Source organism: Arachis ipaensis, chromosome B7 (genome assembly GCF_059453495.1).
Source record: "Arachis ipaensis isolate K30076 ecotype BB chromosome B7, ASM5945349v1, whole genome shotgun sequence".
Classification (NCBI taxonomy): Eukaryota; Viridiplantae; Streptophyta; class Magnoliopsida; order Fabales; family Fabaceae; genus Arachis; species Arachis ipaensis.
The window spans coordinates 84,701,637-84,727,227 of record NC_142442.1 but is presented as its reverse complement, the minus strand read 5'-3'; the positions used below and the strand labels follow the sequence as shown (position 1 = coordinate 84,727,227).

At 39.1% G+C, this 25,591-nt stretch overlaps 1 non-coding gene across 1 annotated transcript; it reads right to left on the bottom strand.

Moving 5' to 3' along the window:
• Positions 1-21,437: 21,437 nt before the first annotated feature.
• LOC148553211 (small nucleolar RNA R71) lies at positions 21,438-21,545 on the bottom strand. The gene has a single exon (XR_015892740.1). It is a non-coding gene; the product is annotated as a small nucleolar RNA R71 (small nucleolar RNA).
• Between the last annotated feature and the right edge of the window lie 4,046 nt (positions 21,546-25,591).

Sequence of the window (25,591 nt, the reverse complement as noted above, 5' to 3'; positions counted from 1 at the left end):
AGAATGGTAGCAGCGCAGTGGAGCTTGCGGTGGTTGTTGAAGGAGAGTAGGAGAAGTGAGTAAAGGTGTGGCTCAAAGAACAGGGAAGCAAGGAGCAGAGACGGGGTTCGACTGGGTGAAGCAGAGAAAGGGTTGACAAGGGTTGGTGGTTGCGGGTCACCGTCGACAACAATGGTTGCCACGGCAGTTGCTGGCGGCGATTGGTCGACAAAGATGAGAGAGAGATGGGTGAGAGGAGAAACGGTGAGAGAAAGGAAGCGAGGAAAAGAGAAAGAGAGGAGGGAAGAGGATGACGGTAGCGGCTGTGAGGTCGCCGGTGCGGTGGTCGCGGTGTTGGTTTTGGGAGTAAAGAGGGAGGAGAGGGAACGTTAGAGAGAAGAGGGGTTTAGGGTACGGGACTGCGCTATGGGCCTCGCGTGGATGGGGTTATGGTTTTTGAATCCACGCGTGCGCGCACCGTGCGCGTTGTAACGACCCAATTTCTGGTACGTCATGATCATACTAGAAACTGAGCGCTACCAACTTGTCTACCTAATTATTATCTATTCTTTATTATATGAGCCTGATTCGTTGTTAAAAGCGTAGTTATTTTACGAGGTACTTTTTTTTCAAAAACGTTTGGATTAACAAACAGTATCATTCATAATCAATTCAGAACTGATAATATATAAGACAATTATAAACAACCATACATAAATACATCACAAGCAGTTGACAATATTCGGTGATCCAGCCTTTATTAGAGTATAGACTTTTAGTTAGAACACCCCTAGACATAGCTAGATAATAACTATATACATATATATACATACAACATCCCAGGTCTTGACCTGTTCAAGAAGTCCCTAAGCTGGCGCCCAAGCTAGCCTAGACTCTATACTCACCTAGTCCCTCTAAACTACTAAAGCGAAGGAAAATACGTTCTAGGTCTTCAAAACTCAAGTCAGGTGGATCATCATCAAAAGTTGGAAGGTCGTCTACTAATCCTCTGCACGATCATATGTCATCAAAGAACGTCTCTCAAGTACTTCATCGAGTGGCCACATAACAGCAACATCGTACGGAGGACTTAGGTTAAAATTTGTAGATAACCAGGGTGCAGACGTTGGCTGGCCTCACAGTATATACATATAAACAGGTAACGGAGTTCACTCTAGACTCAGAAGACTACCTAGAGCGGAATCCTCTTTGCAGAACAGTCATCAGCAAACTATGGAAGGGTACTCATGCTTCCATCTGAAGGGGGAAGGGAGAGAGAAGGGGTAAGAAATGGGGAGTTCTTAGTAGGGCCGGGGTTATTAGTTACATTCATTAATTCCGTGTTATTTAGCAGATAAATAGCAGAATACTGAGAAGCAGTAGACAGAAGAAACAGATAAATAGAGAAAATAGAGAAAACAAAAAGCAAAACACAAACAAAAGAATACAAGAAAACAAAACACAGACACAGAGAATAGAATGAAAACAAAGAAGGCATACATTCAAACAACAATTATAATAGAGGAAATGCGCAACCAAATATGATGCATGTCTAGCCCTAGTGCAGGTAATGAGCTCATCTGTCAGTTACATACCCGCTCCTGACGTTACCCAGCAACCTCTATCTGGATAAGGCTTTCCTGTTGGCAATATCCACTGCAAGCAACCTTTGTCTTGCAGGGCGGCACTTATTAGCCAATATACGCCCAACACATCACCTCTGTCTTACAGGAGCAACAACACACTCACTGTAAGCAACCTCTATCTTACAGGAGCAACAACACACTCACTGTAAGCAACCTCTGTCTTACAGGAGCACACTCATCTCGATACCTCTGTAAGCAACCTCTGTCTTACAGTAAAGCATTATAGCAAGGTATCCCAGGAAAGCGTTCTCAGTGGTCGTACCACCATCTATCTGACTGCCTCTCTGCAGCAGATTCTTACATAATCATTCTCATTATCATCATTCATTAACATTCTCATTATTCATCATCACTTTCACATTCTTATGCAGTACCTCTTTCTTTCTCTGTTCAATCATGCTATACAAACTCTACACCTTTTACTTTTACAACATCTTAACTCAAACCATTTCTCTTTATCACATTACTCTTATCTCTTTGTCTTTTTACTTTGCTCTGATTACTCTTTTCTCTGTATCCCTTTATTCTTCTCTGGTTACTCTGTTCTCTGTGTTTCTTTACTCTGCTTTGATTTCTCTGCTTAACATATGTATTTAAAGCTTATGTAAATTTCGGTATGAATACTTAGTCTGTTCCAAGTATAGGTTCATTAATTCTATACTGAAATAGTTTAACTTTTCATATTATACCTAACTCTAGTTGGAACTCAAGAACTAACTATGTTGCCCTAGTTCGCTCACTAATCTCTGTCTGTTTTTCTGTCATTAAAACTTTACAGACTTTTTCTTCGACTTTTATCTTTTCTTCAACTTTTTATCTTTCTTTTATCTTTGCCTCACTAACATGTTATTACCACTCCCTAAGTATTTTATGAAGGTAATTATGAGATTCTGCACTTAAAGTTGTCTTTCTAAAGCTTTTACAGAAAACTGCCTTTTTTTCATTATTTTATTATTTTTATTAAAATATTATTTTTAATTAAATATTATTATTTAATATTTTATTATTATTTATTATTTTATTAATATATTTTCGAAAATTACCCTACTTTAACTTTTAACCTTTAAAATTTACTTTTTACCACCCGTAACTTTTAATATTTCTACTTTGACCACCCTAACTTTTAGAAATTACAAAATAACCCCCCAAACACCAAATTAATTACTTCCTTGCCCTTTTATGAATCAAAAAGGTGTTTTTCATTGTTCTTCACCACACTCAAAGTGTTCTTTGTGTTCTTCGTAAATTCTTCAGATTCTTTCTCTGTTTTTACCCGTTTTTCAGTCTTTTTAGCAACTGATTTTTACCATAATTGATAATAAATTAGTAGCCACTAAAACCCCATCTTTTCTACATGATTTTAACACAAATTGAACCCCAATTTAAGGGTTAGGGTTTCGTTTTCCAGCAGCCACAAGAACACAAGTTCATAGCTTGAATTTCATCAAAATTTCACCAAATTTTCAACAAGAATCACTCATATAAACAATCAATTTCAAGCACAACCAAACCATATCATAATTACACAACTCAAACACAATCAATCAAGATTAAATTTTTCAAACCCTACTTGGTTTTGCTGCTCCTAATTCGGTTAGACTTTCAGGTGGTCCTTAAGCACTTTTTCCTTCTAAATCACATCAAGAACAACTTTAAATCCAAAAACCCTCAACTAACCAAATATCACTCAGCATGTCAGGAAGTGATTTATAACCTTATACTTGCTGTAAATTCACGTTTCTTGGCCCTCAAATCAAGTTAAGCATGATTCCTAAGGAAAAACATCAAGAAAACACATGTTTTGCATTGTTTTCCTTGAAAACCGAATTGAAGAGGGAGGGAGACAGCCATCTCACCTTATTTCCAGCCTTGATAAGTTATATGGTTTTTTAGAGGAAGAAGAGAGGATCATTTTGGTGAAATTGGAATTTTGATTTGAGTTTTAGTTCAGAAGAAATCAAGCTTTGAAGATTAAGTGTTCATGAAAGTTTCTCTCTTTTCTCTCTTGTTATTTTCGGCCAAAATGAAGAAATGAGACAGCCTTGGAGTGTCTTGGGGGTGTAGGGTGAGTTATGATTGGTTGGCTTGAAGGTGGATTAAAATAATATTAAAATATCTCAGGTGTATAACTACTAAAACTAGGTGTATCGGAACACACGTAAAAACATCTCTAAAAATTCTTTTCTGAGCTACTAGCATAAAAGACACTAGTAACATATTTAATATGAGAATAAAGCATGTATAATGAGGCCTTAGCATTGCTAAAGTCATCAGAGAGTACCGGTGCTAAGCTGCACTGGTAAACTGTGAACCCGGTTAAACCGATTTCCTGTTTTTAACTAAAACAGACCAGTAACCTTATAATATCATTCAAGAAGCTTCTAATACTAATATAATGATAATATTATCCTATTATCTCTCTTCTCTCATGAATCGAGTCCGATTCATCAAACTGAGACTATTTACAAAAAACAGAATCAAAATTCTTAACCGATACGGTTCAAAAACTGGGTTTTTCGTGACTACGTTATCGAGCGTGCCTCAGAAAAGGTTCTATCTTAAAGATGACATAATGACAATGAGGATTGAGATACTTGATGATATATCAGAGGTTCTCCCCTTACTGATCTTCCGGAGGATTTCGTGCCTTCGGAAAAGATCTCGCATACTCGAAAATCAGGGTTGTTACACGCGTCCACGTGGATGGACAAAATAAGGGGTAGACGCGGAAGCACCAAGCGCGCCTAGGCGTGGACGGAAATATGTGCATGGACACGTACGCGTGATGTACGCATCCGCGTGGGGTAGGAGTTGGGCTAGAGGCTTGATGTTGGCCGCGAGTTAGCACAACTCTCGGGTCCTAAGTATGGGAGTTGTATCAGCGCCTCGACGTGTACGCGTCATGTACACGTGCGCATGCTCTTTTTTAAACGCAATCGACCTGTATGCGTGCTGTACGCATACGCATGCATGAGGTTTGTTCTAGAAGCTTAATGTTTGCGCAAGGGTTGCCCAACTCTCTGGAAATTGAACCAGGGGTGCATCTGCTCATGGACGCGTGCACGTATCGCATGCGCGCGCGTCCCTGCTTTTTTTTTATATAGGGATACAAAAAAAGCTAAACATCTCCCTAACACTGCTCACAACTCTAAACTAATCAAAATACAAAATCACGAAAATCTTTTTTTTGGTTTTGAAACTTTTCCAACTACTAGCAAGCAAATTTTGCATGTTATGCAACAACCAACCGAATTATTGATAAGAGACTATATGAAGAGAAAAACTACCTACAATGGTAACTCAATCATTTATTAATCAAAGCTACAAGAGAGTGGAAAGAGTCTACCATGGTGGGGTGTCTCCCACCTAGCACTTTTAGTTTAAGTCCTTAAGTTGGACATTTGAGATGCTCTTTGTCATGATGGCTTGTGCTTGTACTCATCCTTGATTCTCCAAGGATCTTTGCTCCTCAAATGGTTGACAGAAATTCCAACCATCTTCATCAAGTTTGGATGGAGTTCCACCCAAGATATGAGCTCCCATAGTTGGTCTTCATGCTTTGATCCAGGATCCCATATCTTATTTTTGCACTCGTCTTCAAGTTGATCTTCATGCTTTTTCCGTTCGGGTGGTCAGCATATAGAATTCTCTTTAGTACACCAAGTATTCTTCCTAGACCCATACAAAGTAGCATGCTTGCTATCATGGTCCCTATGCCTTGAAAACTTGACCTCAATGAGCCTAATTCCCAACTTCTGATGCACGGAAAACTTGTCTCGTGACAATTTTCCTTCGGCAAGTGTACCGAATTCGTCGTCAAGTAAAAACTCACAATAGAGTGAGGTCGAATCCCACAGAGATTGATTGATCAAGCAATTTTAATTAGAGGAATGTTCTAGTTGAGCGAATCAGTATTTGAGTTGAGAATTGCAGAAAATAAAATGGCAGGAAGGTAAATAACAGAAGAAGTAAATTCTAGAAATAAAGAGCTGGAAGTAAATGACGGAAAGTAAATTGCAGAATTGTAAATGGGAATGGGGTAATTGCTCATAAAAGTAAATGACAGAAATTAAAGAGGATGGGTAAGATCAGAAATGGTGAGTTCATTGGGCTCAGGAGATGTTGCATTCTTCGGATCAATTTCATTTTCATCTCTTCCTCAATCAATGCATTCATTGATCTCCTTGGCAATATTAAGTGATCGAATTATAATTCCTTGTAATTCGATCTCTCAAATCTTGATCAATAACCAATTCCTTGGTTAATTGCTCATGAGAAGAGATGAAGTATGGTCACTGATTATACCACATGCATTTCCCAAATCAAGTATTGAGAGGATTATAGTCACATATCCATCCAAACCCAATTTGGTCCAGCATGAGAAAGCATTTCTAGCATGATCTCTTCATTCTTCTTTCAAGGTTCAGAAGAGATCCAAGTTTGAATAGCTTCTTTTCCAAGATAACTATCCAATTGGATGAAGATCTAAAGCTTTCAAGTAAAATCAAAAGAACAGATCGAAGAAGAATAATGAAAACTAGTATTGATCCATCAAATTACAACAGAACTCCCTAACCCAATGAAAGGGATTTAGTTGTTCATAGCTCTGGAAAATGAAAGCAAAGATGGAGAATACATGATGAAAACAAAACTAGAAGTGCAGAGAATGGTAAAATATAGAGAGTAGTTTTCCCAATTTCCAATCTTTCTAATCAATTCAAAGCTACTCCTATATATACTACTCTTCTGATCTTCTAGTTGGTTCTCTAAGTCTTGGGTATGGGCCTTTGGATCTTGAGTTTGAAGCAGTTATCTTCTTCATTGAGCTTAGCTTTACTTGCAGAGAGAACGTGTGAAGTGGGCAGGGACTTTAGCTTAGGACGTTAGTGGTGTTAACATTAAGTAAAAATGTAGGTTCGAGAACGTTAGTGACAATCACCTTTTTCACTAACGTTCCTTACCCAAGTTAGAGCCACGTTAACCTCAACGTTAGTGGCACAAACGTTGCCACTAACGTTGCCTCTTGGTCCTTCACACACGTTATTGGGACTTACCTTTCCCAATAACGTTGAGAAGCCTCCCCCTTTCTTACGTTAGAGTCCACGTTAACTTAGTTAACGTGGCTCTTAACGTTAGCTTGCCAACCTTCGAGAACGTTAGTGACACTTACCTTTGTCACTAACGTTCCAATGTGCCCCTATCTCCCACGTTAGAGGCCACGTTAACCTAGTTAACGTGGCCTCTAACGTAGAAATGCTAGCCATCTCCAACGTTAGTGACAAAGGTGAATGTCACTAACGTTGGCTTATCATCTCTCTTCTTCACGTTAGCTTCCACGTTAACTAAGTTAACTTGGGAGTTAACGTGGCTCATTGTGGCTTGTGTGGTTCATTCCAACATTAGTGACAAAGTTAGGTGTCACTAACGTTGGCGATCATATACTTTCTCCACATTGGCTTCCACGTTAACTAAATAAACGTGGAAGTTAACGTGGCTTGTGGAGGCTTGGCCAACGTTAGTGACAAAGGTGAATGTCACTAACGTTGGCTTCTCTTTTGCTTCTTAACGTTAGAAGCCACGTTAACTAAGTTAACGTGGCAACTAACGTGGCCACTTATGAGCTTGGCCCAACGTTAGTGACAAAGGTAAGTGTGACTAACGTTGGCTCCATTTTCTTTCCTCCATGTTAGAGTTCACGTTAACTTAGTTAACGTGACTCTTAACGTGGGCTATGATGGCTTCGAAGACATTATTGGCGATTACTTTTCTCAATCACTTTGCAAGCTAGCTCCCATTCCTACGTTAGAAGTCACGTTAGTGAGACTAACGTGGCTGCTAACGTGGTTCTTCCTTGCTTCCTTTGTCTTGAAATCAAGCAATAAAGTGCATCAAAATTCTAGTCCAAGTCATGGGAAATGCAACATCCAATTTTGTCATTAATTTCATGCAAAATCCTTATGAAATCATGTAAAGTGCACAATGTATGCTTGAATCAAGATGTAAGTGAATATCTACCCAAGACTAGCTTATTTTCTAAGGAAATGCATGAAACTACCTTAAAATTAGTAAAGAAAAGGTCAGTGAAACTGGCCAAAATGTCCTGGCATCACAACACCAAACTTAAAGCTTGCTTGTCCCTAAACAAGTACTGGAACAAGAGAATGATGAATGGAATGCCAAGAGAAATGAGTCATACTTGTGGAAGTCATGTCCCTGGTTTTATGGTGGTTTCATGCATAGCAACTTAGGTTCATTCCTGGCTTTCAGACCTTTATCATGTCCTAGAATACTCACTGTGATTGCATCCCATGAGACTTTTATTCATTGATCCTTTTGTTGTCATTTCAGGGCTTATTTGTGTTCTTAAGCTAAGTGCTCTGTAAGGGGGCAACTCTTTAAAATAAGCTTTCAGCCAACACTCCCGAACCAGTTGGTTCAAGGTGCTAGGTGTTGAAGCACCCCTAAGGACTTACTTCCTCAAGTCTCTCCCCCATACATACACACCACAGGCACATGGTTTGTTTATTTTCTTTCTTGAGACCTTGGTGTCCAGCACCTCTTTGGGTTACTAAATGCTCTGTAGTGGGGGTTACTCTTGATAGTGGACTTTCAGCTGATAATCCCGAGTTAGTTAACCCAAGTTACCAAGTGATAAGGCACCCCTAAGAGCTTATTCATCCAAGTAAATCCCTCACACAGGAACACCACAGACACATGCTTCAAGATTAAAACCATTGGTGCCTAGCCTTATTGCTTACTCTTTTTCTTTTATTTTTCTACTTTCATTTTTCCCCTTTTTCTTATTAGGATCTTGTTATTTAGCTAGTCTCGTGTGTATGTTCAAAGCATAGTATTCATGACAGATAGTTGTCTTCCCACCTTGTGGTTGAACCAACTTAGCTAACTTATGATCACACCATAAACTCATGAACTTACTCCATAGTATGAACTCCACTCTGGTCTTTTGTAAACACTCATTCTCTTTTCATTTGATTTAAAGGATCAAGCATACAAGTAAGCCAAGTGATGATGCAGTGACATAAAGACTAGCAATCATAGACCTCTTCAACACAAAACTTTAAAAGATAGAATTTAAAAAGGTTCAAACTAATATGTAACTATTAATCAAGATTGCATTTGGACTTCCAATTTTCAACATTCTAAGTACATGGAATTAAGTGATAATACAACCTTCAGGTGATGGTTTCTAGTTGCCCTCTTTTTGTCATCATCCTGGTCTTTGCTACCTCACTTCCTTGGGTGAAGGTGCACCATTTCCTCATAAGATTCCTGCAAAGTTATTGGAAGTTGCTTGTTCCCAAAGCACTCGAGAAACAGTTAGCTTGCATGTATGCTTGTGACTTATGAACTTAATTTGGTGTGTGAACACCAAACTTAGTTCCTTGCCTAGTACAGAACCTTGCATTTATGCATAGAACCTCATATCTTGTTGTTTAACAAAACAATTATTAACTAGAATCTAACTAAATCGAAGTGGTTTCCATTGATTGACTGGAGCTAGCAATGTGCTTTAGGAGTGGTGTGTGATTCTAACTAAATTCCTTTGGTGAAACACCAAACTTAGAATTACACTTTCACTCTTGGATTGTTTTGGTGTGGAACACCAAACTTAGCTTCTCGCAATACAGGGGAAACAACTTGTGAACTTTATTGAAATAAAAATGAAAAGGAAACTACCTGAGGTTGGGTTGCCTCCCAACAGAGCGCTTTTTTTATCACCGCTAGCTCGACGATTCCTCCTTTACTTGAGATGATACTTTACTCTGGGGTTTTCTCCCATGTTGCCCAGATAATGCTTGAGTCTTTGTCCGTTCACTGTAAAAGTCCTCTCTGAACCTTCATCCATGATTTCGATGTGTCCATATGGTGAGACCCTTGTGACAAGAAAAGGGCTGGACCACCTTGATTTGAGTTTTCCTGGGAACAGTCTTAATTTGGAATTGTAGAGGAGTACTTGCTGCCCTTTTTCGAAACTCCTTGGTGCAAGATGCAGGTCATGTCTTCTCTTTGCCTTCTCTTTGTATATTTTGGTATTTTCATAGGCTTGTGACCTGAATTCCTCCATCTCTTGCAGTTGCAAGATCCTCTTTGCACCAGTAGCAATGCTGTCAAAATTTAGTATCTTGATAGCCCAGAGAGATTTGTGTTCCAGCTCCAGTGGTAAATGACAAGCTTTCCCATACACCAGTTGATATGGGGACATTCCAAGTGGTGTTTTGAATGCTGTTCTGTATGCCCAAAGAGCATCATCTAGCTTCTTCGACCAATCTTTTCTTGATGCACCTACAGTCAGTCTTTTCCAGAATCCTCTTTAGCTCTCTGTTGGATATCTCAGTTTGTCCACTTGTTTGGGGATGGTAAGGTGTGGCTACCTTGTGTCTTACCCCATATCGTAGGAGAAGAGCCTCTAGTGGTCTGTTGCAAAAATAGCTCCCTCCATCACTGATGAGTGCTCGTGGAACTCCAAACCGGATAAAGATATTCTTTCTGAGGAAGTTCATGACCACCTTGTTATCATTCGTTGGGGTTGCAATAGCCTCTACCCACTTGGAAACGTAATCCACTGCTACCAAGATGTACTTGTTTGCATATGAGGTTGGGAATGGTCCCATGAAATCGATTCCCCACACATCAAACAGTTCTAGTTCCAAGATGAAATTTTATGGCATCTCATTTATTTTGGGCAAGTTCCCAGATCTTTGGCATTTATTGCAGCTTTTCACTAGTTCTTTGGCATCCTTGAAAAGGGTGGGCCAAAAGAATCCGCTTTGTAACACCTTAGCTGCAGTTCTTTCCCCTCCAAAGTGGCCTCCATAGCATGAGCCGTGGCAATTCCATAGGACCTCTCGTCCTTCTTCTTCCGAAACACATCTTCTAAGGATTCCATCTGAACACTTCTTGAATAGATATGGCTCATCCCAGACAAAGTACTTTGCATCATTCATGAGCTTCCTTTTTTTATGTTTATTGATCTCTAGAGGCAAGGCCCCAGTTGCCTTGAAGTTGGCAATGTCTGCGAACCATGGTGCTTTGTGAACTGTCATCAACTGCTCATCAGGGAAGAGCTCGTTTACACTTGTATCAGGTGCTCCACCTTTATCGTGAGGAATCCTGGATAGGTGATATGCTGCCTTGTTCTCCACTCATTTCTTGTCTCTGATTTCAATATTGAATTCCTACAACAATAAGATCCATCTTATTAGTCTTGGTTTTGATTCTTGCTTGGCAAACAAATATTTAAGTGCTGTGTGATCTGTAAAAACAATCACTTTAGCGCCAATGAGGTACGATCTAAACTTGTCAAATGCAAAAACTATTGCTAGCAACTCCTTTTCAGTAGTGGTATAATTTCTTTGAGTATCATTAAGGACTTTGCTCGCATAGTATATCACATGGACTAAGTTATCTTTCCTCTGTCCTAACACTGCCCCAACTGCAAAATCAGATGCGTCACACATCAATTCAAATGGTAAGTTCCAATCAGGTGGGGAAACGATAGGAGCAGAGGACAACCTCATTTTCAAATTTTTAAATGCTAACATGCATGTTTCATCGAAGATAAATGGTGTATCAGATACAAGAAGATTGCTTAAGGGCTTGGCTATCTTTGAAAAATCTTTAATAAACCTTCTGTAAAAACCCGCATGCCCTAAAAAGCTCCTAATTGCCTTGACATCACTGGGTGGAGGAAGTTTTTTAATAAGTTCCACTTTAGCCTTGTCCACTTCAATGCCTTGGTTAGAAACATTATGGCCAAGGACTATTCCTCCTGTCACCATAAAGTGACATTTCTCCCAGTTTAAGACCAGATTGGTCTCTTGGCACCTTTTCAATACCAAGGCAAGGTGATTCAGGCAGCTAGTAAAGGAATCTCCGAATACTGAGAAATCATCCATAAAAACTTCAATGAATTTCTCTATTATATCTGAAAAGATGGAAAGCATGCAGCATTGGAAAGTCGCAGGTGCATTACATAACCCAAATGGCATGCGCCTGTAGGCAAACACTCCATATGGACAAGTAAATGAAGTTTTCTCTTGGTCTCTGGGATCAACCACTATTTGGTTATATCCTGAATAACCATCAAGAAAACAGTAATATGCGTGTCCTGCGAGTCTTTCCAACATCTGATCCATGAAAGGGAGGGGAAATGATCCTTTCGTGTAGCCTCATTGAGTTTTCGATAGTCTATGCACATCCGCCATCTTGTAACGGTCCTTGTAGGAATTAGTTCGTTCCTCTCATTGGGAACTACAGTGATTCCTCCCTTTTTGGGCACGACATGCACGGGGCTGACCCAGGGGCTGTCCGAGATTGGGTAAATGACTCCTCCCTGCCATAGCTTCATAACCTCCTTCTGTACCACTTCCTTCATGATTGGGTTCAGCCTTCTCTGGGATTGAATGGATGGTTTGGCATCATCTTCCAACAGTATCTTATCCATGCATATGGCTGAACTGATTCCCTTCAAGTCAGCAAGGGTCCATCCAATGGCGTCCTTATGCTTCAGCAATACTTGGAGTAGTTCATCCTCTTGATCTTGACTGAGGGATGAGTTTATGATTACCGGGTAGCTTTCATTCTTTCCTAGGTATGCATATTTGAGTGTGGGTGGTAGTGCTTTGAGCTCAAGTTTGGGTGCCTCTATCTTTTCATCCTCTTCCTTTGGTGCATCTTGTATGCCAATCTCTGTTGTTGCAACCTCTTCACTTGATGTATACTCCTCCTCTATTAACCTTTCGGGCTCTTCTTCTTCAAAATTCTCCTGCGCTTCCTCTTCAAGTGAGTCCAACCTCATACATTCCCCCAATTATTCTGGTGGGTAATTCATCGCCTTGAACACATTGAATGTCATCTTTTCATTGTGTAATCTCAGGGTGAGATCACCTTTTTGGACATCAATGACAGCTCTAGCTGTGGCCAAGAATGGCCTTCCCAGGATGATGGAGGTCTTGGCTTCCTCCTGCATGTCCAGTACTACAAAATCTACCGGGAATATGAAGTCTCCCACTTTTACCAGCAGATCCTCTACTACGCCATGAGGGAATTTGAACGATCGGTCTGCCAGTTGTAAGGCCATTTTTGTTGGTTTAGCCTCCTCAATTTTCATCTTCTTTATCATAGCCACTGACATCAAATTGATGCTGGCTCCTAAGTCACAAAGCCTTCTCCACTGTGATTTCCCCTATAATACAAGGAATCTGAAAACTCCTGGGATCCTTCAATTTCTGGGGCAGTTTGTGCTGAATGATAGCACTACATTCTTCTGTTAATATCACAGTCTCGTTGTTCTTCTAGCTTCTTTTCTTAGTCATGAGCTCCTTTACGAACTTGGCGTAGAGTGGCATTTGTTCTATGGCTTCAGCAAAGGGTATGTTGATTTGCAGTTTCTTGAAGATTTCCAAAAATCTCGAAAACTGGTTGTCGTCCCCCTTCTTCTTTAATTGCTGAGGGTATGGGACTCTTGGGCCATCTGGCTTCAGCACTCCTTCCCCTTTTAATGAACTCAAAGTGGGAACTCGAGCTTCATCCTGCTCTTCTTCCTCTTTATTTGAGTTGTTTTCTTGTGGTTTCTGGGGGGTTTCCTTCAGTTCCTTCCCACTCCAAAGGGTGATAGCCTGACATTCCTCCCTTTGGGTTGAAGTAGTGTTGCGGCGAAGGTCGTGGCTGGGGATTTGCTTGAACAAGTAGCCAATTTGTGTCTCAAGTTTCTTGAAGGCAGCATCCTAATTCTGCATATTGGACATCACTTTTTCTCGGAATGATTTACTGTCTTGAATCTCTTTGCCTATGCCTTCAAGTAGATTCTCAATCCTTAAGAGTCTGTCATCAAATGATGGTAGATTGGGATTAGAGGTGGAAGGATGAGGAGGGTTATTTTGGCCTTGGTAAAGGTGTTGAGAGGGTTGGTTATGTGGGTGCTGATATGGTCTAGATGTGAAATGTTGGTGGGCTGCATTGTTGTTGGGATTTGAAGGTCTTTGATCTGGGCCTTGGTCTTGTTGATTTCTCCACCCAAAGTTTGGGTGATTCCTCCATCCAGGGTTGTAGGTCTTGGAGTGTGGATCACGGTTTTGCCTAGGTGAATTCCCAATGTAGTTGGCTTGCTCCTGACTACCCTCCGCTTCTTCATTCACTCCTTCTTGGGTTGTTGATGAAGTGGTGATTGCTGCTACTTGGTTCCTCTCTATCTTCTTGGTGAGGTTAGCCAGCTGCTTGGTAATGAGCTTGTTTTGGGCTAGCAGAGCATCTACATTGTTTAGCTCCATTACTCCTCTAGTGTTGCCTCTTTCAGAAGCATAGAAATAGTCATTCTCTACTACTGTTTCAAACACAGCATAAAACTCGCAAACGAAAGAACAGATTGAACCAAAAATGCTTAAGCACAACTTCCCCAAAGAAATCGAAGCGTAGAAAGCACGATCTCATGGAAAGGTCTGAACTCAAGCAGGGGCATTGTTCATACGCTGGGTCGAGCTACATGATCCGGATTGGACGAAGACAAGAATGACCGACCTCTTGTAAGGTTGGACGACACCGACCTCTTCCTAAAAGAGTTCGGCCAAATCACCAGAAGCCCAAAACATGCCCAGGACAGAAACACACAGCCCACCTCAAAAGCAGCTGGCGGCAAGATAGATGATCTCACCAAAAGATAAGATAAGATAACAAACTTATCACAAGGGAGGTCACTCAACACTACTATAAATACACTGGAGCACCCAGGTATAACTCATACTCTGAGTCTACAAAAAACCTGCCTAAAGCACGTGCTAACTTAAGCATCAGAGTCTCTTGCATGTACCATCACCCTCTGATGACCAAGGATCAGCAGCATCTCCAACTCTACCAGGTCGGACACAGCAGCACCGACCAGCACAGAAGATCTCGTTCGAGATCGACCTTCAGTTTCAGGTAACCCTCGGAACACTAACCATTATCCACCATACCAACCAAATTACCCCTAAGAACCACTACCTCAATATACACCATCTCCATACCCTTATCAAGAAGAACCACCTTCGTATTATGAGCCCTTTCTCCCAACAAATGAACCCTCCTATCCACCCCAAGCTCCCATAGTTAATACCTTTGGTGTTATTCGCCAAGGGCAAAGAGAGCTTCAAACCACACTTATCGCTACTCTCACTGGTCTCACCTCTACTCTCCAAGTTTTTATATCCCGTGTGGATCCACATAATGATCTCTCCATCCACCACCACACTCCATGAAAGAACACCCATATCCATCAATCCAAGAGCAACATGATCCCAATTATGCTATTGACATGGAACAAGAAAGAAAGGATCGTCTTAGGGACTTAATGGATCGGATTCACGCATCTATACTTCGAGAGAAGCAAGAAGAGGCCCAAAAGATGGAGGTAGTAGAGACCCTTGAAGATGAAGGAACAGTTAAAGAATTAGGGGAGGTTGAACAAAAGGGAAGTTCCATCATTGAAGACAATTCTACACTAAGTGACATTAAAGACCTTGTTGAAACTTCTTCCATCGTATGTGAAAGCAATGTTGAGGAAGAATGTCTACACCCTCCAACACATGACTTGATCAAAGAGGAAGAGTTGGAAGAAGTTAACAAGAAAGTAGGAATTGAAGGAAGTTGTCAAGCGGTGGAAGACATCAAGAAGGAGTTTGATTTTGTACTAGAGCAAGTGGAGAAAGCTGAAATTATCAAAGAAGAGGAAGTGGTTGAAGACTTAGGAGACGCGGAACCTCCATGGAAAACTCAAGTCATAGAGCCTTCTACCAAGACGTTTGAATTTGATGTTGAGGAAGGTGTACGACCTCCAAGGTATATCATGGTTGAAGACTTTGAGGAGGTTGATCATGAGATGGATTCAATAATTGATAATTTTTTATCTACAATTGAATCCTCTCCCATTGGACTTGAAGAAGAGGTTAATGTTGAAGAAGCTTGTTAAGAGGTGGAGATCATCAAAGAGGAGCCCAAGAGAGTGAAGCATACATTGGCAGGGCCACCACTGGAGACACCTCTCCCGAAGCCATCACCATACATTCTTTCATTCAAGTGGGTAAATCTCTTCCCCTTATGCTTTAATTTCTCACTTGCATACAGTTTGCTTAACACGGATGGACAACTTAGAGCTCTTTGTAGTTGTAATAGCAAAAGGGGGATGGTTAGTGGTAGGCAATACAATCCTAGGTTCGTTATGGTTAGATGCTCAAGGTCTAAGTGCAATGGTTGGTATAGTTCTCAATTGATTGGGTCTAGGAAGTTGTTGGGATGCCTCAGTGAGAATTCAGATTACTTGCCACCTGGTTGGAACAATGATGATCAACTTAGAGACAGGAGTAGAAACAAGGTTGGGATCTCGGCATACAAGAGGATCAACTTTGGAAGCTCAAAGCTTGTGAAGAACTTCATCAAGGCTTGGTGAATTCACTTGGAAATGTTGGAGCTTATTGGAAGTCCAAGAGTTGGTGGATGTTTCTGGATGAGTTCAAGCACAAGCCACCATGGAAAGGAGCTCACCAAATGTCCAACTTAAGGACGTTAACTAAAAGTGCTAGGCGGGAGACACCCCACCATGGTAAATTCTTCTTATTTTCTCTTTTATTTATATTAGTAATAAATTGAATTTTTATTCTTAGTTAGGATTATTTCATTTAAGCTATGGTTTCACTTATTTAATAAAATTTGGCTTTACTTTGGTACCTTAAAAGTTTATTTAAAAAAAATAATAAATAAATAAATAAAAAGAAAAAAACAAATAAAAAAAAGGGGCCACGCGCACGCGTCATATTGAATGTTACTCTCTGATACATTTTTCCTGAGAGTTGTGCTCGAACTGTGCGGGTGTCGGGTGATGTGCCTAGCGCATAACCCACCCCACACGTACGCGTTACCCAGCCAATTCGTCTTTTTATGCGTATGCGTGAGCGACGCTTACGCGTCGTATTCTCAACCTGCTATCCATGCGTACGCATGGACGACGCTTACGCGTTGTTTTTCTTCCCCGATTCCTTTTTTCTTCTTTCTCCTCTCATTTATTATTCTTTCCTCTTCTTTTTTCACTTTCTTCTCCTCCCTTCTCATCCTTATTCTCTTTCATTCTCTTTTACTTATTGCATTTGCATACTTTCATTCATTTCATTTTAACTTTGTGCATGTTTTTATTTTCTTTTCTAAGTTTGCTATTTTTCCATTAGTGTTGAATTTTCTTACTCACCTGTTGAATATGCTTGCATTGTTTTGGTGCTTAGTGAATGATGAATGGGAAATTGATGGTAAAGAATTTCACTAATGAAATCTCGTTACAAGTATAGTTTCTAAACCAACAATAATCCTTTCACACAAAAATTTGTTTGTCACAAGTAACAAACCCCTAATAAATCTAATAATCGAAGTATTTAAACCTCGGGTCGTCTCTCAAAAGAATTGCAGGGTAGTGTTCTTGTTATTGGTTATGAGTTGTATGTTTTGGGGTTTTGAATGAGGAACATGAAAAGTAAATGGCAATGGAATTCAAATGATAAAACGGTCTTGGCAAGGTTTGGTGGTCAAGGATCTCTATCCTTATCACTAACCACAACATGATAATTGCAAGGATCAATCCCATTAAATCATCCTCTAACAAGTAAAGAAAAGTCAAATGAGCTATATTAATCTAAGTCCATAAGTCCTAGCTATTCACTAATTGAATTAATGAGAGCTAGAGCCAATGGCTATCAATTTACCAATCACTTGGACATTAGTAACTTGATGAGCGGATAACTTATACGCTTTTTGGCATTGTTTTTACATAGTTTTTAGTATGATTTAGTTAGTTTTTAATATATTTTTATTAGTTTTTAAATAAAAATCACATTTCTGGACTTTACTATGAGTTTGTGTGTTTTTCTATGATTTCAGATATTTTCTGGCTGAAATTGAGGGACTTGAGCAAAAATCAGATTCAGAGGTTGAAGAAGGACTGCAGATGTTGTTGGATTCTAACCTCGCTGCACTCAAAGTAGATTTTCTGGAGCTATAGAACTCCAAATGGCGCGCTCTCAATTGCGTTGGAAAGTAGACATCGAGGGCTTTCCAGAAATATATAATAGTCTATATGTTTCTCGAGTTTAGACGATGAAAACTGGCGTTCAACGCCAGCTTTCTGCCCTATTTTGGAGTCAAACGCCAGAAACAGGTTGCAAAGCAGAGTTAAACGCCAGAAACACATTACAAATAGGTGTTTAACTCCAAAAAGAGTCTCTACACATGAAAGCTTAATGCTCAGCCCAAGCACATACCAAGTGGGCCCGGGAGTGGATTTCTGCATCATTTACTTATTTCTGTAAACCCTAGTAACTAGTTTAGTATAAATAGAACTTTTTACTATTGTATTTACATCTTGGGATGTTTAGTTCTTAGATCATGGGGGCTGGCCTCTCAGCCATGCCTGGACTTTGTTCTTATGTATTTTCAATGGTAGAGTTTTTACACACCATAGATTAAGGTGTGGAGCTCTGCTGCTCCTTGAGTATTAATACAAAGTACTACTATTTTTCTATTCAATTCAAGTTTATTCCTATTCTAAGATATTCATTCGCACCCAAGAACATGATGAATGTGATGATTATGTGACGCTCATCACCATTCTCACCCATGAACGCGTGCCTGACAACCACTTCCGTTCTACATGAAGACGAGACAGAATGAGTATCTCTTAGATATCTAATACATGGAACCGAGTCCGAGATATTAGAGTCTTCGTGGTATAAGTTAGAACCCATGGATGGCCATTCCTGAGATCCGAAAAGTCTAAACCTTTTCTGTGGTATTCCGAGTAGGATCTGGGAAGGGATGGCTGTGACGAGCTTCAAACTCGCGAGTGCTGGGCGTAGTGACAGACGCAAAAGGATAGTAAATCCTATTCCAGTATGATCGAGAACCGACAGATGATTAGCCATGCAGTGACAGCGCATTGGACCATTTTCACAGAGAGGATGGGATGTAGCCATTGACAACGGTGATGCCCTACATACAGCTTGCCATGGAAGGGAGTAGGAATGATTGGATGAAGACAGCAGGAAAGCAGAGGTTCAGGAGGAACAAAAGCATCTCTATACGCTTATCTGAAATTCTCACCAATGAATTACATAAGTATCTCTATCCTAGTTTATATTTCATTTATATTTTTATTATCAATTCACCATAACCATTTGAATCCACCTGACTGAGATTTACAAGGTGACCATAGCTTGCTTCAAGCCGACAATCTCCGAGGGATCGACCCTTACTCACGTAAGGTTTATTACTTGGACGACCCAGCGCACTTGCTGGTTAGTTGTGCGAATTTGTGACAAAAAGTGATTCACATTTGAGAGCACCAAGTGTTTAGCGCCATTGTTGATGATCGCAATTTCGTGCACTAAATTTTTGGCGCCGTTGCCGGGGATTGTTCGAGTTTGGACAACTGACGGTTCATCTTGTTGCTCAGATTATGTAATTTTATTTTATTTTTAAGCTCTTTTATTTCTTATTTTTGAAAAATATAAAAAAATTTTTAAATAGTTTTTCAAAAAAAATTTAATTTATGTTCTTCAGAATTTTTAAGAAGGAATTCTAGCGGTTCATGAAGCATGTTGAAGCCTGGCTGGCTGTAAAGCCATGTCTAATTCATTTGGACTGGGGCTTCCACCTATCAGCATAGAATGAAGTTGGATGAAGTATTAGTTGTTGTATGCCTGATTTGTATGCTGAAGCTTGGCTGGCCATTGGCCATGTCTAGTGTTTTGGACCGGAGCTTTCACTGAAAGCTTGCTGGCTAGTAAGCCATGTCTAATTCCTGGACCAGAGCTTTAGACTAACATTGCAGATTCTTGGAATTCTTATTGAAAATTTTGAAATCCTTATTTTCTTTTTCCAATTAATTTTCGAAAAATACCAAAAGAATAATAAAATCATAAAATCAAAAATAATTTGATGTTTCTTGTTTGAGTCTAGTGTCAAATTGTAAATTTGGTGTCAGTTGCATGTTTGTTTCTTTCTTGCATTTTTCGAAAATTCATCATGCATTCTTCATGATCTTCAAGTTGTTCTTGATGAATCCTCTTGTTTGATCTTCATGTTTTCTTGTTTTGCATCTTTTCTTGTTTTTCATGTGCATTTTCAATTTGTTAGTGTCTAATTATTGAAAATTTCTAAGTTTGGTGTCTTGCATGTTTTTCTTTTCTTAAAAATTTTCAAAAATAAGTTCTTGGTGTTCATCTTGACATTCAAAGTGTTCTTGGTGTTCATCTTGACATTCATAGTGTTCTTGCATGCATCATTTGTTTTGATCCAAAACTTTCATGCATTGAGTCTTTTTATTGTTTTTCTCTCCCATCATTAAAAATTCAAAAATAAAAAAATATCTTTCCCTTTTTCACTCATAAATTTTCGAAAATTTGAGTTGACTTTTTTCAAAAATTTTTAAAATTTAGTTGTTTCTTATGAGTCAAATCAAATTTTCAATTTAAAAATTCTATCTTTTTCAAATCTTTTTCAAAAATCAAATCTTTTTCATTTTTCTTTTATGATTTTCGAAAATTTATAAAATCAATTTTTAAAATCTTTTTCTTATTTTATTTCATAATTTGAAAACCTTTACTAACAATTAATGTGATTGATTCAAAAATTTCAAGTTGTTACTTGCCTATTAAGAAAGATTCAATCTTTAAATTTTAAAATCATATCTTTTTAAATTTCTTTTTCAAATCTTTTTCAATTTAAGTTTCAATCATATCTTTTTCAAAATTAATTTCAAAATCTTTTCTAACTTCTTATCTTTTCAAAATTAAATTTCAAATCCTTTCCAACTAATCCTATCTTTTTGTTTCAATCATATCTTTTTCAAAACTACCTAACTAACTCTCTCTCTAATTTTTGAAAATCACCTTCCCTCTTTTTCAAAATTTCTTTTTAATTAACTATTTATTTTAAATTTTAATTTGATTTAATTTTATTTTTCTTTTTAAATTTTTGAATTTTTATTTTAAATTCAAATTAAAAACAAAAATATTTTAATTTTAATTTATTTAATTTTTGAATTCTCTCATCTCTTATCTCCTTCTATTTAACTATTCATCTACTAATACTTCTCTTCCACCCAAAATTCGAACACCATCTTCCTCTCTGTGTTCGAGTTTTTCTCTTCCCCTTCTTTTATTCTTCTCTTCTTATACTTACATAAGGAATCTCTATACTGTGACATAGAGGATTTCATATTTTCTTTTCTGTTTTCTTCTTTTTCATATGAGCAGGAACAAGGATAAGAACATTCTTGTTGAAGCTGATCCTGAACCTGAAAGGACTCTAAAGAGGAAGCTAAGGGAAGCTAAAGCACAACTCTTTGGAGAAAATCTAACAGAAATTTTCGAAAAAGAAGGAGACATGGCTGAAAATAATAACAATGCAAGGAAGATGCTTGGTGACTTTACTGCACCAAATTCCAATTTACATGGAAGAAGCATATCAATCCCTGCCATTGGAGCAAACAATTTTGAGCTAAAACCTCAATTAGTTTCTCTGATGCAACAGAACTGTAAGTTTTATGGACTCCCATCAGAAGATCCTTTTCAGTTCTTAACTGAATTCTTGCAAATCTGTGATACTGTTAAGACCAATGGGGTTGATCTTGAGGTCTACAGGCTTATGCTTTTCCCGTTTGCTGTAAGAGACAGAGCTAGAATATGGTTGGACTTTCAACCTAAAGACAGCCTGAACTCTTGGGATAAGCTGGTCACAGCTTTCTTAGCCAAGTTCTTTCCTCCTCAAAAGCTTAGTAAGCTTAGAGTGGATGTTCAAACCTTCAAACAGAAAGAAGGTGAGTCCCTCTATGAAGCTTGGGAGAGATACAAGGAACTGACAAAAAAGTGTCCTTCTGACATGCTTTCAGAATGGACCATCCTGGATATATTCTATGATGGTCTGTCTGAATTATCTAAAATGTCATTGGACCATTCTGCAGGTGGATCCATTCACCTAAAGAAAACGCCTGTAGAAGCTCAAGAACTCATTGACATGGTTACAAATAACCAGTTCATGTACACTTCTGAAAGGAATCCTATGAGTAATGGGACGCCTATGAGGAAGGAAGTTCTTGAAATTAATACTCTGAATGCCATATTTGCTTAGAATAAAATATTGACTCAGCAAGTCAATATGATCTCTCAGAGTCTGAATGGATTGAAGGAATCATCCAACAGTACTAAAGAGGCATCTTCTAAAGAAGAAGCTTATGATCCTGAGAACCCTCCAATAGCAGAGGTGAATTACATGGGTGAACCCTATGGAAACACCTATAATCCCTCATGGAGAAATCATCCAAATTTCTCATGGAAGGATCAACAAAAGCCTCAACAAGCCTTTAATAATGGTGGAAGAAACAGGTTTAGTAATAGCAAGCCTTTTCCATCATCCACTTAGCAACAGACAGAGAATTCTTAGCAGAATCTATCTAGCTTAGCAAATATAGTCTCTGATCTATCTAAGGCCACTTTAAGTTTCATGAATGAAACAAGATCCTCCATTAGAAATTTGGAGGCACAAGTGGGCCAGCTGAGTAAAAGGCTCACTAAAATTCCTCTTAGTACTCTCCCAAGCAATACAGAAGAAAATCCAAAGAGAGAGTGCAAGGCCATTGATTTGACCATCATGGCCGAACCTACAAGGGAGGAGGAGGACGTGAATCCTAGTGAGGAAGACCTCCTGGGACGTTCAGTGACCAATAAGGAGTTTCCCTTTGAGGAACCAAAGGAATCTGAGGCTCATCTAGAGACCATAGAGATTCCATTGAACCTCTGATTAGTATTCTTCTTCTGAAGAGAATGAAGATGTTACTGAAGAGCAAGTTGCTAAGTATCTTGGTGCAATCATGAAGCTGAATGCCAAATTATTTGGTAATGAGACTTGGGAAGATGAACCTCCCTTGCTCACCAATGAACTAAATGCATTGGATAGGCAGAAATTACCTCAAAAGAAACAGGATCCTGGCAAATTCTTAATACCCTGTACCATAGGCACCATGACCTTTGAGAAGGCTCTGTGTGACCTTGGGTCAGGCATAAACTTAATGCCACTCTCTGTAATGGAGAAACTTGGGATCTTTGAGGTGCAAGCTGCCAGAATCTCATTAGAGATGGCAAACAACTTAAGAAAACAGGCTTATGGACAAGTAGAGGACGTGTTAGTAAAGGTTGAAGGCCTTTACATCCTTGCTGATTTCATAATCCTAGACACTGGAAGGATAAGGATGAATCCATCATCCTTGGAAGACCCTTCCTAGCCACAGCAAGAGCTGTGATTGATGTGGACAGAGGAGAGTTGATCCTTCAACTGAATGAGGACTACCTTGTGTTTAAAACTCAAGGATCTCCTTCTATAACCATGGAGAGGAAGCATGAAAAGCTTCTCTCACTGCAGAGTCAACCAAAGCCCCCACAGTCAAACTCTAAGTTTGGTGTTGGGAGGCCACAACCAAACTCCAAGTTTGGTGTTGAACCCCCACATTCAAACTCTAAGTTTGGTGTTGGGAGGTTCCAACCTTACTTTGATTACCTGTGAGGCTCCATGAGAGCTCACTGTCAAGCTATTGACATTAAAGAAGCGCTTGTTGGGAGGCAACCCAATGTTATTTAATTATATTTAATTTTTTTTTATTTTTATTTCGTGTTTTATTAGGTTGATGATCATGTGGAGTTACAAAAACTACTGAAAAATCAAAAACAGAATGAAAAACAGCATTAAAAATAGCACACCCTAGAGGAGGAGCATTCTAGCATTTAAACGCCAGAAACAAGCATCTGTCTGGTGTTTAACGCCAGAAACAAGCACCACACTGGCGTTTAACGCCAGAAACAAGCATCTACCTGGCGTTAAATGCCAGAAACAGGCTACATTTGGGTGTTTAATGCCAGAAACAAGTAGCAGTCTGGCGTTAAACGCTAGGATTGCACAGTAAAGGCGTTTTACACGCCTAATTGGAGCAGGGATGTTAAGTCCTTGGCCCCACTGGATCTGTGGACCCCACAGGATCCCCACCACTTCTTCTCTCCTCTTCACACCTTTTCATAACTCTCTTCCCCAAATACCCTTCACCAATCACCTCCACACCTCTTCCAAAACCATCATACAAACCACCTACACCCACCCACTCAAATTCAAACCATCACTCCTTCCTTTTCACGCATCACACCCCCTTATCCGAATTCACATATCTCCCTCCATCTCCTCCATTTTCTTCTTCTTCTACTACTTTCTTTCTTCTTTTGCTCAAGGACGAGCAAACCTTTTAAGTTTGGTGTGGAAAAAGCATTGCTTTTTTGTTTTTCCATAACCACTAATGCCTCAAGGGATGCACTTTCCTCCACAGAACTATTGGGAGCAAATCAACACCTCCCTAAGAGAATTAAGTTCCAATATGGGACAACTAAGGATGGAGCACCAAGAGCACTCCATCATCCTCCATGAGATTAGAGAAGATCAAAGAGCTATGAGGGAGGAGCAAAAAAGACAAGAAAGAGACATAAAGGAGCTCAAGAGCACCATTGGTTCTTCAAGAAGAGGAAGACGCCACCCTCACAAAGGTGGACCTGTTCCTTAATCTCGTTGTTTTTATTTCTCTGTTTTTCGTTTACTATGCTTTATGTTTATTTATGTTTGTGTCTTATTACATGATCACTAGTGTCTAAGTGTCTATGTCTTGAAGCTATGAATGTCCTTTGAATCCATCACCTCTCTTAAATGAAAAATGTTTTAATTACAAAAGAACAAGAAGTACATGATTTCGAATTCATCCTTGAAACTAGTTTAATTATTTTGATATGGTGACAATACTTTTTGTTTTCTGAATGAATGCTTGAACAGTGCATATGTCTTTTGATATTGTGGTTTATGAATGTTAAATATGTTGGCTCTTGAAGAAAAAGGAAAAAGGAGAAATGTTATTTGATGATCTGAAAAATCATAAAAATGATTCTTGAAGCAAGAAAAAGCAGTGAAGAACAAAGCAGAAAAAATACGAAAAAATAGAAAGAAAAAGAAAAAGCAAGCAGAAAAAGCCAAGAGCTCTTTAAACCAAAAGGCAAGAGCAAAAAGCCAGTAACCCTTTAAACCAAAAGGCAAGGGTAAAAAAAAAAAGGATCCAAGGCTTTGAGCACCAGTGGATAGGAGGGCCTAAAGGAATAAAATCCTGCCCTAAGCGGCTAAACCAAGCTGTCCCTAACCATGTGCTTGTGGCGTGAAGGTGTCAAGTGAAAACTTGAGACTGAGCGGTTAAAGTCGAGGTCCAAAGCAAAAGAAGAGTGTGCTTAAGAACCCTGGACACCTCTAATTGGGGACTTTAGCAAGGCTGAGTCACAATCTGAAAAGGTTCACCCAGTTATGTGTTTGTGACATTTATGTATCCGGTGGTAATACTGGAAAACAAAGTGCTTAGGGCCACGGCCAAGACTCATAAAGTAGCTGTGTTCAAGAATCAACATACTGAACTAGGAGAATCAATAACACTATCTAAATTCTAAGTTCCTATAGATGCCAATCATTCTGAACTTCAATGGATAAAGTGAGACTATTCAAGAGGCAAAAAAGCTACAAGTCCCGCTCATCTGATCGGAGCTAAGTTTCATTGATATTTTGGAATTTATAGTATATTCTCTTCTTTTTATCCTAGTTGATTTTCAGTTGCTTGGGGACAAGCAACAATTTAAGATTGGTGTTGTGATGAGCGGATAATTTATACGCTTTTTGGCATTGTTTTTACATAGTTTTTAGTATGATTTAGTTAGTTTTTAATATATTTTTATTAGTTTTTAAATAAAAATCACATTTCTGGACTTTACTATGAGTTTGTGTATTTTTCTGTGATTTCAAATATTTTCTGGCTGAAATTGAGGGACTTGAGCAAAAATCAGATTCAGAGGTTGAAGAAGGACTGCAGA